Here is a 9,617-nt window from a genome sequence, read left to right on the forward strand (position 1 = left end):
ATATACATGGTCACATTTGGCTCATGACCCCTATCCCATACAGGGACACTGTACAGATACGTGGGCCCTGTGGAGAAGGAGTTTGCCATTGTTTGCGTGGAGCACAAGTCCTGTGAGGAGTGGCTGAAGGCACTGGGGTTGTTTAGTCTGGAGGAGGCTCAGGGCAGACCTTATTGCTCTCTACAGCTACCTGAAATGGAGGTGTGGGGAGCTGGGGGTCGGCCTCTTCTCACAGTAACCAGTGACAGGACTAGAGGGAATGTCCTCAAGTTGCGCCAGGGGAGGTTCAGGCTGGCAATGAGGAGACATTTCTGCTCAGAAAGAGCAGTCAGGCACTGGGACGGGTTGCCCAGGGAGGTGGTGGAGTCACCGTCCCAGGGGGTGTTCAAGGAGAGGTTGGATGTGGTGCTTGGGGACATGGTTTGGTGGGTGACCTTGGTGGTAGGGGGGTGGTTGGACCAGGTGATCTCAGAGGTCTCTTCCAACCTCAATGACTTTGTGAGTCTATGATTGCTCGCCGTCCGTAGCTGACACTGAGGGACAGCAGCCATCCCTCATCCCAAGGTGACCAAACTTTGTGGGATGAAGGGTGTCCATTCTCCAGAGAAAAAACAAGTGTGACCAGAGTAGAAGATTGTGTGAGGAAGGCCGGAGACGGGGCATGCTTCCAGCCCCTGCCCAAGCTGGGCAGAGGGGACAGGTCCCAGCCCGGCCACTAACGCTGTGACTGAACTTTGTAGATTCAGAAATTCTTCCTCCGCGACGTCTTCCTCCTAATTACGCGTAATTCATCGCTCTGGACTTTGTTGTGTCCTTCCCTCAGCGAGGGAAGCTCTCTCCCAGGAAGCACCTGGGTCGAACACCAAGAGCGCCAGCAGGTAACACCCCGTCTCCAGCTGACACTGCCGTTTAGGAAATTAAAAAATAAAAAAAAATAAAAATAAAAAAGGGAGAAGGAGCAGCGTTGTCTCCGGCTGCACAGCGGCCGGGGGAGGGAGGGGACGCGCTGCCCTCCCGCCCGCCTCTCCGGCAGCAGCCGAAGGGGGCCGCCCGCGCCTGCACCCGCTGCGCTCTGCGCCCGCCCGCCCCGCAGCCGAGGGCGGGAGGGGGCCCGGTACGAGGGGGGGGCTCGGGGCCGGGCCGGGGGTCGCGGTGCCGCGGTGTCGGGGCGCGGCGCGACCCCGTATGTAGGAGCGGCGGCGTGCGGTTCCTGTATCTGCACCAGGATGGCCGAGTGGTTAAGGCGTTGGACTTAAGATCCAATGGACGTATGTCCGCGTGGGTTCGAACCCCACTCCTGGTAAGTGACGTTTTTTTTCCGCAGCCACGCCAAATGCCCGGGGTAGGGGCCGGGGCCAGGCGGGGACGGCGCCCGGTGCGGGGCGGCCGCGGGGGGACGGGGAGCGGCGGCGGGGCGGCGGCGGGCGGAGACCCGGGGGCGGGCGGGGCCGGCTCGGGGCGGGCCGGGCCGGGCTCCGTGTGCTGTCAGCGGCTGGGCCGCCCTTGCTTTTATTTATTTATTTTTCCTTTTTTTTTTTTTTTTTTTTTTTTTTTTTTAATGCCAGAACTTCCGCTTAAAGTTGCCTCACGTCTTAATTTCTGAGAGTTTTTTTTTTTTTTTTTTTGGTTTGTTTGTTTCTTTGTTTTATTTATTTATTTATTTATTTATTTCCTCCAATTTCTTTTATTTCTGCTCCCGGGACGTGGCGCGCTGCCCGGGGTGCAGCCCTCGGCCCCCGTGTGCCCCCACGGGTTGACCTGGCGGCTCTGAACGCTACGTGTTTCCCTGCATATTTCTCTGTCGGTTTTTGTGCCGTTCAGAGCACTTCGTATAACGTGAAGGCCGTATCACAGCCTGCCCGCGGGTTTTGCAGCCTGAAGCTGAAGTAATTGCTGCCTGCAGCAGGGCATGGGGGTGGCGAGGTGTCCTTGGTCAACAAGGTGTAGAGACATGGCTGGAACCCCAAACCGTGCCAGGCATTCCCCAAAATGTTAAGCAGAGCTTGCAAACCAGCCTCCTGCCTTCATTTTGTCTAGCAGTTGTTTTACGTGTCGCTGTGGTTCGTTAGCAGTAGCATAATTCTTTATCTGTTTGTTTTGACAGGGTAGTGCCATCGTATTCCAGCCTGTTGAAAGTGTGAGATGTACAAATTAAGCCTAGACTGGCACGCTGTAAAATATTAGTGTTTGTCAGAGTGCCCTCCTCAAATTAATACAGGTAAATATTGTTGTTCTCAGCCACTGTTCCCTATAATTTGAGTGGAAAAAAACAATTCTAAACTGCCTTCAGTGCAACATGGACTGCAACACAAAATACTTCAGACAGGCTATTTCATTACGTGGTACGTGTGATTATTTGGTGTCACAAATGTGGACAAGATATAAACACGGAAATACAAAAGTCAAGAGGAAATTATGGAGAGAAGTGTGGTCTGGTGGTGAATTTCTAGGAGATGCAGGTGCACATACTGTTTTTGGACTATTCCCACAGTTAAATCGTAAATGCAAAACTTCACTTTCTAGAACTGTTCATTAAAAAGCTGTACTGACAGGTTCAAGTGTTTTATTAAGTAAACATTCATTCCTATTATTCATTAAGGTACAAATTAGTAAAAACGGGTGCATATTTGATTGTACATTTTACCTGTAATATTGTAATGGAAAAAAAGCTGCCCTTGGAAACCCACATCTTTGCATACAAATTGGGTAATACCGCCTGTGTGCTTATTTAAAAGCTCATTTCTACAGACAAAAAAAAGTTCGTGTTGATTTTGAGGATGCAGTGCTGATCTTGAAAAGTTGGTCCCAGCTACATCAGTTATGGGATGAATTGCTGGCAGTTAATCAGCATTGTAAGGAAGAAAAAAAAAAGTAAAAATAATCACATGTTTTTCAAGAACACTAATTACTTACAAAAAAGCAGCCTTTCTATTAAAGCTGTGTAGAAGACACAGAGTTCCGGGTTGGAAATTTTTCTTATACAGGCCCAGCCCTTCCCATAAAAAAATCCTTTTGCAGGGAACTTCTCTCAGTCCTTTGGTGAAAGAGTGTTCCCTGCTTTCTGTAATGACTTGCTAGAGCACATGCAGATCTGGAATGGAACACAAAATTCTTGAACCTTTCCTACTCTTATGAAATATCCATAAAAATCTGCTGGCAACAACTATGTCCCAACCCTTCTTAATTTCTCCATAAAGAAGAGGATGATCTGCTGGGGTTAATGGCTTCTTGTTTATGTGAAATGATGGAATGGTGTAACGTGAATATGCCTTTGAGCTCTGGAGTTGACTGTAATTTTCATTTAAGATGTTTATTTTATCAAGCAGGTAGTTTTATTTGTTCTTTATCAGTTTCCCTGTTAAAATCTCATGAATTATTGCTTGTTGCATTTGCAATTTGACAGTCTTATGTCACACATCATGCTCTGGCCTTCAGTCAGAATGGGACTGCTTTCCATTGTATTCTATTTTGCAGATGTATTTTTCTAGAAAGGTAATTATCTATAGGATCCTTGCCTTATTTTATGAAGAAATTGGACAATATATATAGTGACTAATGCTAGAAACCAGAATAAGAGAAGAGCTTCTTATGAAGACAGTTCGATGCTACTCTACCGGACCAGATATTTTGCTACTACATGTTTGCTGTCTGATGAGGAGCCAGGAAATAAAAATAGATTTTTCAGAAGCAATCACTCATTTTCATTTTCCTCATTTCATAGTATCCATCTTGAGAAACTCAGACTTGATTTGCAGAAATGCAGAACTTTTGTGAATACAGGTGAAATTAATATATCACCAGTATTTTAAGCATTCTTTTAAAAATTTCATGTCACATGTTTCTGGATGAACAGTCAAAGTTACTGGAGATATTTGACACTAATCTTCCCATACCTCAATTTCCCATTTCATAAAATAGAGATAATAGAAATGCACCATTTGCAAAATGGGTTGCTATGAAGTAAGTTATTTTTATTATTATTTTTTTTTTTGTGGAGAATTCTGGTAGACACTTAAGTAATCTACTCATGTTAGACAAGCCCATGAATGGAACATGAATGAATTCAGAAAATACCATGAAATAAATAAATTTTGGAGCCACACTTTCAGGTGTGAAAATCTGGTGAAGTATCCAAAAACTGGTTAACCAGCAAGCACAACATGCCATGTGCTGAACAAGGTGGGGGCTTTATAGGAAAACTGCAAGCCATAATTTAATTGAAAATTGTATCTCACTTCATAAACGGAAGGGGACCAGATGAATAAGATGGCAACCTGTTGGTGAGGTAGTACTGAGACAATAATTCAGTATAATTTTAAAATTTAAAAAATTTTTGAGCAGCTGTCACTTGTTTTGCAGCTACGTTTTAGAGTGTTGTGAAAGTGTGTCCTTTGTTACTTCAGTTTTCATCATTCCCAGTGACAAGTACCTCAAGATGAGGAAAAGGGTGTAAAAAGGCTATGAAGTTCTTGTTCTGCTGCATAATGCTGTATTTAGGATGATCAATTCTGATTGTTATGGCAGACTAATTGAAAGTCTGTAAAGTCAGATCAGTCTCTGATGTTAGCAGGAGTAACTGCATGTAAAGTACTTGGTAATTCTGGAATTGTTTACATTTTGGGCCTGCATGGTAATAAACAAGTAAATTGGGGGGATACATCTATTTTTATGGATGTTCAAAATGCCCCTGTGCTTAGCACATTCTACCAAAATCTTTTGGCTTGCTTTAACCCTAACCACTATCACTGCCCTTGTCTGAATAGTCTTGTTGGCAAAGAACTTCACCTACTTTACATATGGTTGTACACTTAGTTAAAGTCATGCTGTGATATAATGCTGTTGGTGCGCCTCCTACCTTAATTTCTTTTACTCTTGTATTGCTTCCTATTTTCATTTTTCTTGCCATTACAGAAGGACAGCATCTTCAGTAGACTCTGTTTCCTGTATTCTTGTTGTTCCCGTCACACTGGTCCAAAGATCGATTGTGTCAGTGTTTATATGTGTCTTCATACAGGTTTATTTTCAACAGCTGCCATTGCTGCTCACCTCTGCACTGCCTCTGATTTATCTGCAGTTTCTTAGAAACATTTCTATTGGCCTTGATAGCCACAGAAACCAAGTGTCATGAGCGATGTTAGCTAATTCTGTCTTCTTTTCCAAGGCATTACAACACATACTCTCAAACAGATCTTGCAACATTTTGTTGTTTAACTATTCTTCTTGGGTTCGATGAGCAAAAAGAAGAGATGTTCTGTTAGGCTACTTCAATTCAAGCAGCAAGCTCTGGGGCATCACCCTGCGATGGCTGGGAAACTCGGCCACCATGACCACAGCATTGTTGGAACAGAACAAGAGTCTGCGTGTTACTGCAGTGCAAAGCCCAGCGATTTATTAAAAGTACTGGTGGAGGTCAGTTTACTCACATGACTGACAGGTGAGCCCTGGCAAGTCTTGTCATGGTCATTTAAAACATCATCACCCCCAACGTTATCTTATGTGTTGCTCTCCTGGAGTGACTGCATGCCTAACACAGCCAGCAGAGGAGAGTGGGTGCCCACCCGTAGTGCCCGGTGCCTAGGCTCACAGCCACCTTCACTGGCAGAGTAGAGGGCAGAGGGCAGTAGCTTCACACTGCAGTAGGGAGGAGTGCTCACTCTTCCTTTTGCCAGTTCCCATTAGGAGGAGTATGTGCAGGTGGTAACACTTTACATCAGCACAGCCTTATTACCAAGGGATATTTCTGAACTTGTTAAAAGACAGGTCTGTGCACTAGATTACCTCCAGTTTGGGAACATTTTCCCGTGTGCCGGCTTGCTGTGTTGGCAGTAGCATCTGGGAAAAGGCTGGAGCAGTCAAGTGATCATTTCTATCACAGCAGCAAAGTTGACCAGAGCACCTCCTGAATGAGGGGCCCTAAATGCCCTAAAGGGAAGGAAGCATAATGTGCAATACTATGGCTCAGATCTGTGGGATCCTAGGACCTTGGCTTAAAGCATACTAACGTGCCTTTCTCTGGGATTTTTTGGTTGCATTAAAATAATCTAAATTAATTTGTTCTTTTTCCCTGTCAGGGAGGAGCTTTTGTCTAAAAACCACTGAAAATTTGCGTACTAGTGGAGATGGCCTTACATGTGCAATTAGAAAAATGCCTTCATTTCTCTAATAATTTAGGAAAAGAATGCATTTTACAGGTTTCTTCGTTTTTCTTCATTGCTTCTTCTCCTTCACCATCTGCCTGCCCATGACCCTTTTTCTGGGTTGGAAGTGCAATTGGCTTTTTCATTCAGACCTCATCTGCCTCATTTTTTTGAGTGCTGGCTAAGGTGGTTCATGCAGTTCTTGGCAGAAGAGTATTCCCTGAATGTGTGGGTTGGTGGGATTCTAACACCTGCATCTTGCTATTTCATTGTTTGCTGCAAACTTTTTTTGCAGGAGTGATGGGAAGCATGGATTGCATTGGTCGCTTTTGTTTTCCTGCTAAATCCATGTTTAATGATTGGTGTGAGCATGCATTTTAGTTTCGCGTGCCCTATTTTTTATCTGCTACTATTTTCTGTCACACTCCCACCTTTAACTTTTTACATGCTCATCACAAAACAGATCAGCTGGTCTAGCAGCTAGCTGCAGTGGAAAGAGGCCAAGATGCTGTCTTCCCTCTGCCCTGGCAGTGCTGTGCCTTCACACTGCTTCCCTCGCTCTTCCATTGCCAGGAGACAGGTAACAAACAAACCAATTCATTTCCCATTGCTTCAGTCTAAAATATATTGCTGAGATTGCCTCCAATTCCTCATTTCTCCACAGAAAAATTCTTATAACGAAAAGACTTCTGACAGGTTTTGGATTCCTTAGCACAGACAACGCAGATCGGCTAGCTGGCTTCATTCAGCACAGAGTGGCAGCAGCTGGATGGCCACCCTGGAGTTCATCTAGTCCACCACCCAGCTCGGAGCAGGGTCAGTTCATGCAGGCCTGTAAGGGTCGTGCCCATGTGGGTTTTGAATATCTCCAAGCATGGAGACTTTCTGGGCAACCTGTGCTAGCGTTTGATCACCCTCACATTCAAAAAAGTATTTTCTTACATATTAAAAAAATAGTATTGTGTTTGAAGTATTTTCTTGTGTTGAAGCTTATCATAAACTTACAGATCCTTGATCTGTCTGCTCATAAACTTCAAGTGATCATATGTTTTTTTAGTGCTTAGATTTCTGTTCTTAATCATCCCAAGATAAAATGAAGGAGCTACACATGCCACCGCATGTACTGGGACTCCTACCGGATGCATTGGTTTGCTGCCACGTGCATTTTACTGATAGCTCTGTTGAGTGAAAAAAAAAAAAAGAAAACATGATGATCTAAGCAGGTGCTTAGTTTTAGATACTGAAGGCCATTCTTTGTGTTATTTTGTCCACATCAAGACCAAGGAAGTACATTATTTTGTTGATAAATATGTACAATTAGTTTCCTGTCAGAAATGAGCACTCTTGTCTGGCTTTACCTTATTATTGGAAGCCAGAGGCCTGTTAGAACATTACTTATCAGAAGACCGGTATCACGATTCAGGTTCATCCTCTGCAAGGTTAGAGTACTGTAATTTGGTCTGAGTTCTTCTTTAAAGTGATCTGGCAGCTGTAGCATTAACAAATGATGTCTGTCCACTAAGCTGAGGGAATGCGATGCGACTGATGGCTCTCACCTTCATCACATGCTATTTTTTGTTACTATATTCAGAACACAAATGATTGATTTACGTACTGCAACTTCCATCTCTTATCATAGTATGTTGGATTATTTTTGGTGGTTTTGCAGGTTGCTTTGCTCTGAGAACAGCTGATTTCTTGACCAAACATAGCTTTATTTTTTATGTATCTGGCTTGATAGCCATGGCTTCCACGATGTGTATTTTGACAGCACTGTGACACTGCAGGATATATCTATGGCAGTTAACAAATCCTGTAGTGTTCTGCAACTGCAAACGAACTGAGACATGCCCAACCTGTTGTACTGCATTCATGCCGGTGACCTGCCCCAAAACATACTTGACACATCGGTAAAGAAGAGATACTGAAAACAACTGAATTCAGTTCTTGTGATGTCTCTGCCTGTCCACCTCCCCACCCCCACCCTTGAACAAAATATTTTCTACAGAAAGGAATGATTGGGTAGAATAAGAAGTTTGTGGTGTGAATGCACGAGCCACGTTTCTTTCAGAAGATAAAGCAGTTCATGCCTTCCAATGTATAATACAGAGAAACACCGGGCATAAGATGAAGCTGTTGCTTTGTATGAAATTAAGAGGGAGAGAGCTCAGCCATTGACACATGAATAAGGATCTGCATGACAAAGAAGATACAGTATCCAGATGAAATATTAGTAAACTCAAGAGTGTTGGGAAATATGAGACAAGAATGGGGTGGAATTGAGCATCTCAGACTTGTAGCCAACTTTTGCTTCTAGAGCATTTTATTGTGGTTAGAAGATCTTATGCCAGTTTCAGTTACTTTTCTGGTAAGTTGTCTCAAGGAGGGATTTAAGCAGAGTTACGAGCACTCCTATTTTAGGTTGGGATCTGCATAGAATGTGTAAGAGATCTTAACGTTCATAGGGGTAAGCCAAAAGGATCACCCAAAAGGATCCTCTATCAGTCCTGTTGAGCCAGAGTTAGAGGCAGTGCCTCGCATTTATCTGAAAGTCCATAACAAACTTGTCTTCATAACCACAAATGAGGCTGGATTATAATGCTAAATATCTCATAATGTTGTTTTATTTTTTTAACCAGAAATATTATATCAAGACCTTAACTGTCCGACTGGGATGTGTGTATTTTGCAATGTGCATTGTTTCCTTTTATGTACTGTTTGTCATCAGCAGTGTTGGCATTACTGGTTCCCAGGTAGAAAGTATATTTTGATATGATTAAAGCATTCAACTTACTTTGCAAACAAAATACGTATGGTATTTCTGGAGGGAGACACTGGGAACTGACCAAGGAGTTACTGCCTGCTGTTCATCTGTAAACCAGTACTTCTGGCAGTGTCTTTGTGAGTCAGCATCCCCGAGCACCACTGTGTTAACATTTACAGTTACATGCTCTGCACCATACACATAGTTCTTTATTTTGCTGATTGTAAAAAATGAGTTATAAAAAATGTTTTTTTTTTTTCAGCTTATTTTTCTAGCCATATGTTCAGCTAAAAAAAAAAAAAAAAAAAAGGAGTAGCTTGAGAAAGTAATTTGGAGACCTTTATTTCATCTGTGTGAATATCCATGTTAAAAAATAACTCAGTTAACTCTTAACAAGACAGCTGACTTCTCATGGAAAGATACTCGCATGGAAGGCACTTCTGAGGATACACCTAATTAGCTGTGCTGCTGCAGCCCATGTTTATGGATACAAATTCATGGCTCCTGATCCTGTGACAGACTATGTAAGCAGATTGTTTATCACTGAAGTTCTGGACAGGCACAGAAGCTTGCTTGTATAATGAAAGTTACAGCGTCTGCACAATAGTTGTACACTTGAAATTGCTGTGCCTCAGCATCGCCTCCCTCTATTGATCTTCAAACCGGCACAAAATGAGATTGAATACGTAAGCAGCTCAGGCCAAATTCCACTCTGG

The 9,617-nt window shown here is 43.4% G+C and overlaps 1 long non-coding RNA gene and 1 other non-coding gene across 4 annotated transcripts; both read left to right on the forward strand.

The window, feature by feature from the left end:
• The first annotated feature begins 770 nt into the window (after window positions 1–770).
• Window positions 771–8,123, forward strand: LOC137854051 (uncharacterized). Of its 3 annotated transcripts, none has more exons than XR_011094936.1 (4): window positions 771–1,300; window positions 2,105–2,218; window positions 3,475–5,434; window positions 6,601–8,123. It is a non-coding gene; the product is annotated as an uncharacterized lncRNA (long non-coding RNA). The 3 variants fall into 3 exon arrangements; XR_011094935.1 differs by having other exon boundaries at window positions 776–1,300; window positions 2,105–5,434; window positions 6,601–6,717; window positions 6,802–8,123; XR_011094934.1 differs by having other exon boundaries at window positions 776–1,300; window positions 2,105–5,434.
• Window positions 1,221–1,303, forward strand: TRNAL-UAA (transfer RNA leucine (anticodon UAA)). Its single transcript has one exon. It is a non-coding gene; the product is annotated as a tRNA-Leu (tRNA).
• Window positions 8,124–9,617: the final 1,494 nt, after the last annotated feature.

Source organism: Anas acuta, chromosome 3 (assembly GCF_963932015.1).
Source record: "Anas acuta chromosome 3, bAnaAcu1.1, whole genome shotgun sequence".
In the NCBI taxonomy this organism is placed as follows: domain Eukaryota; kingdom Metazoa; phylum Chordata; class Aves; order Anseriformes; family Anatidae; genus Anas; species Anas acuta.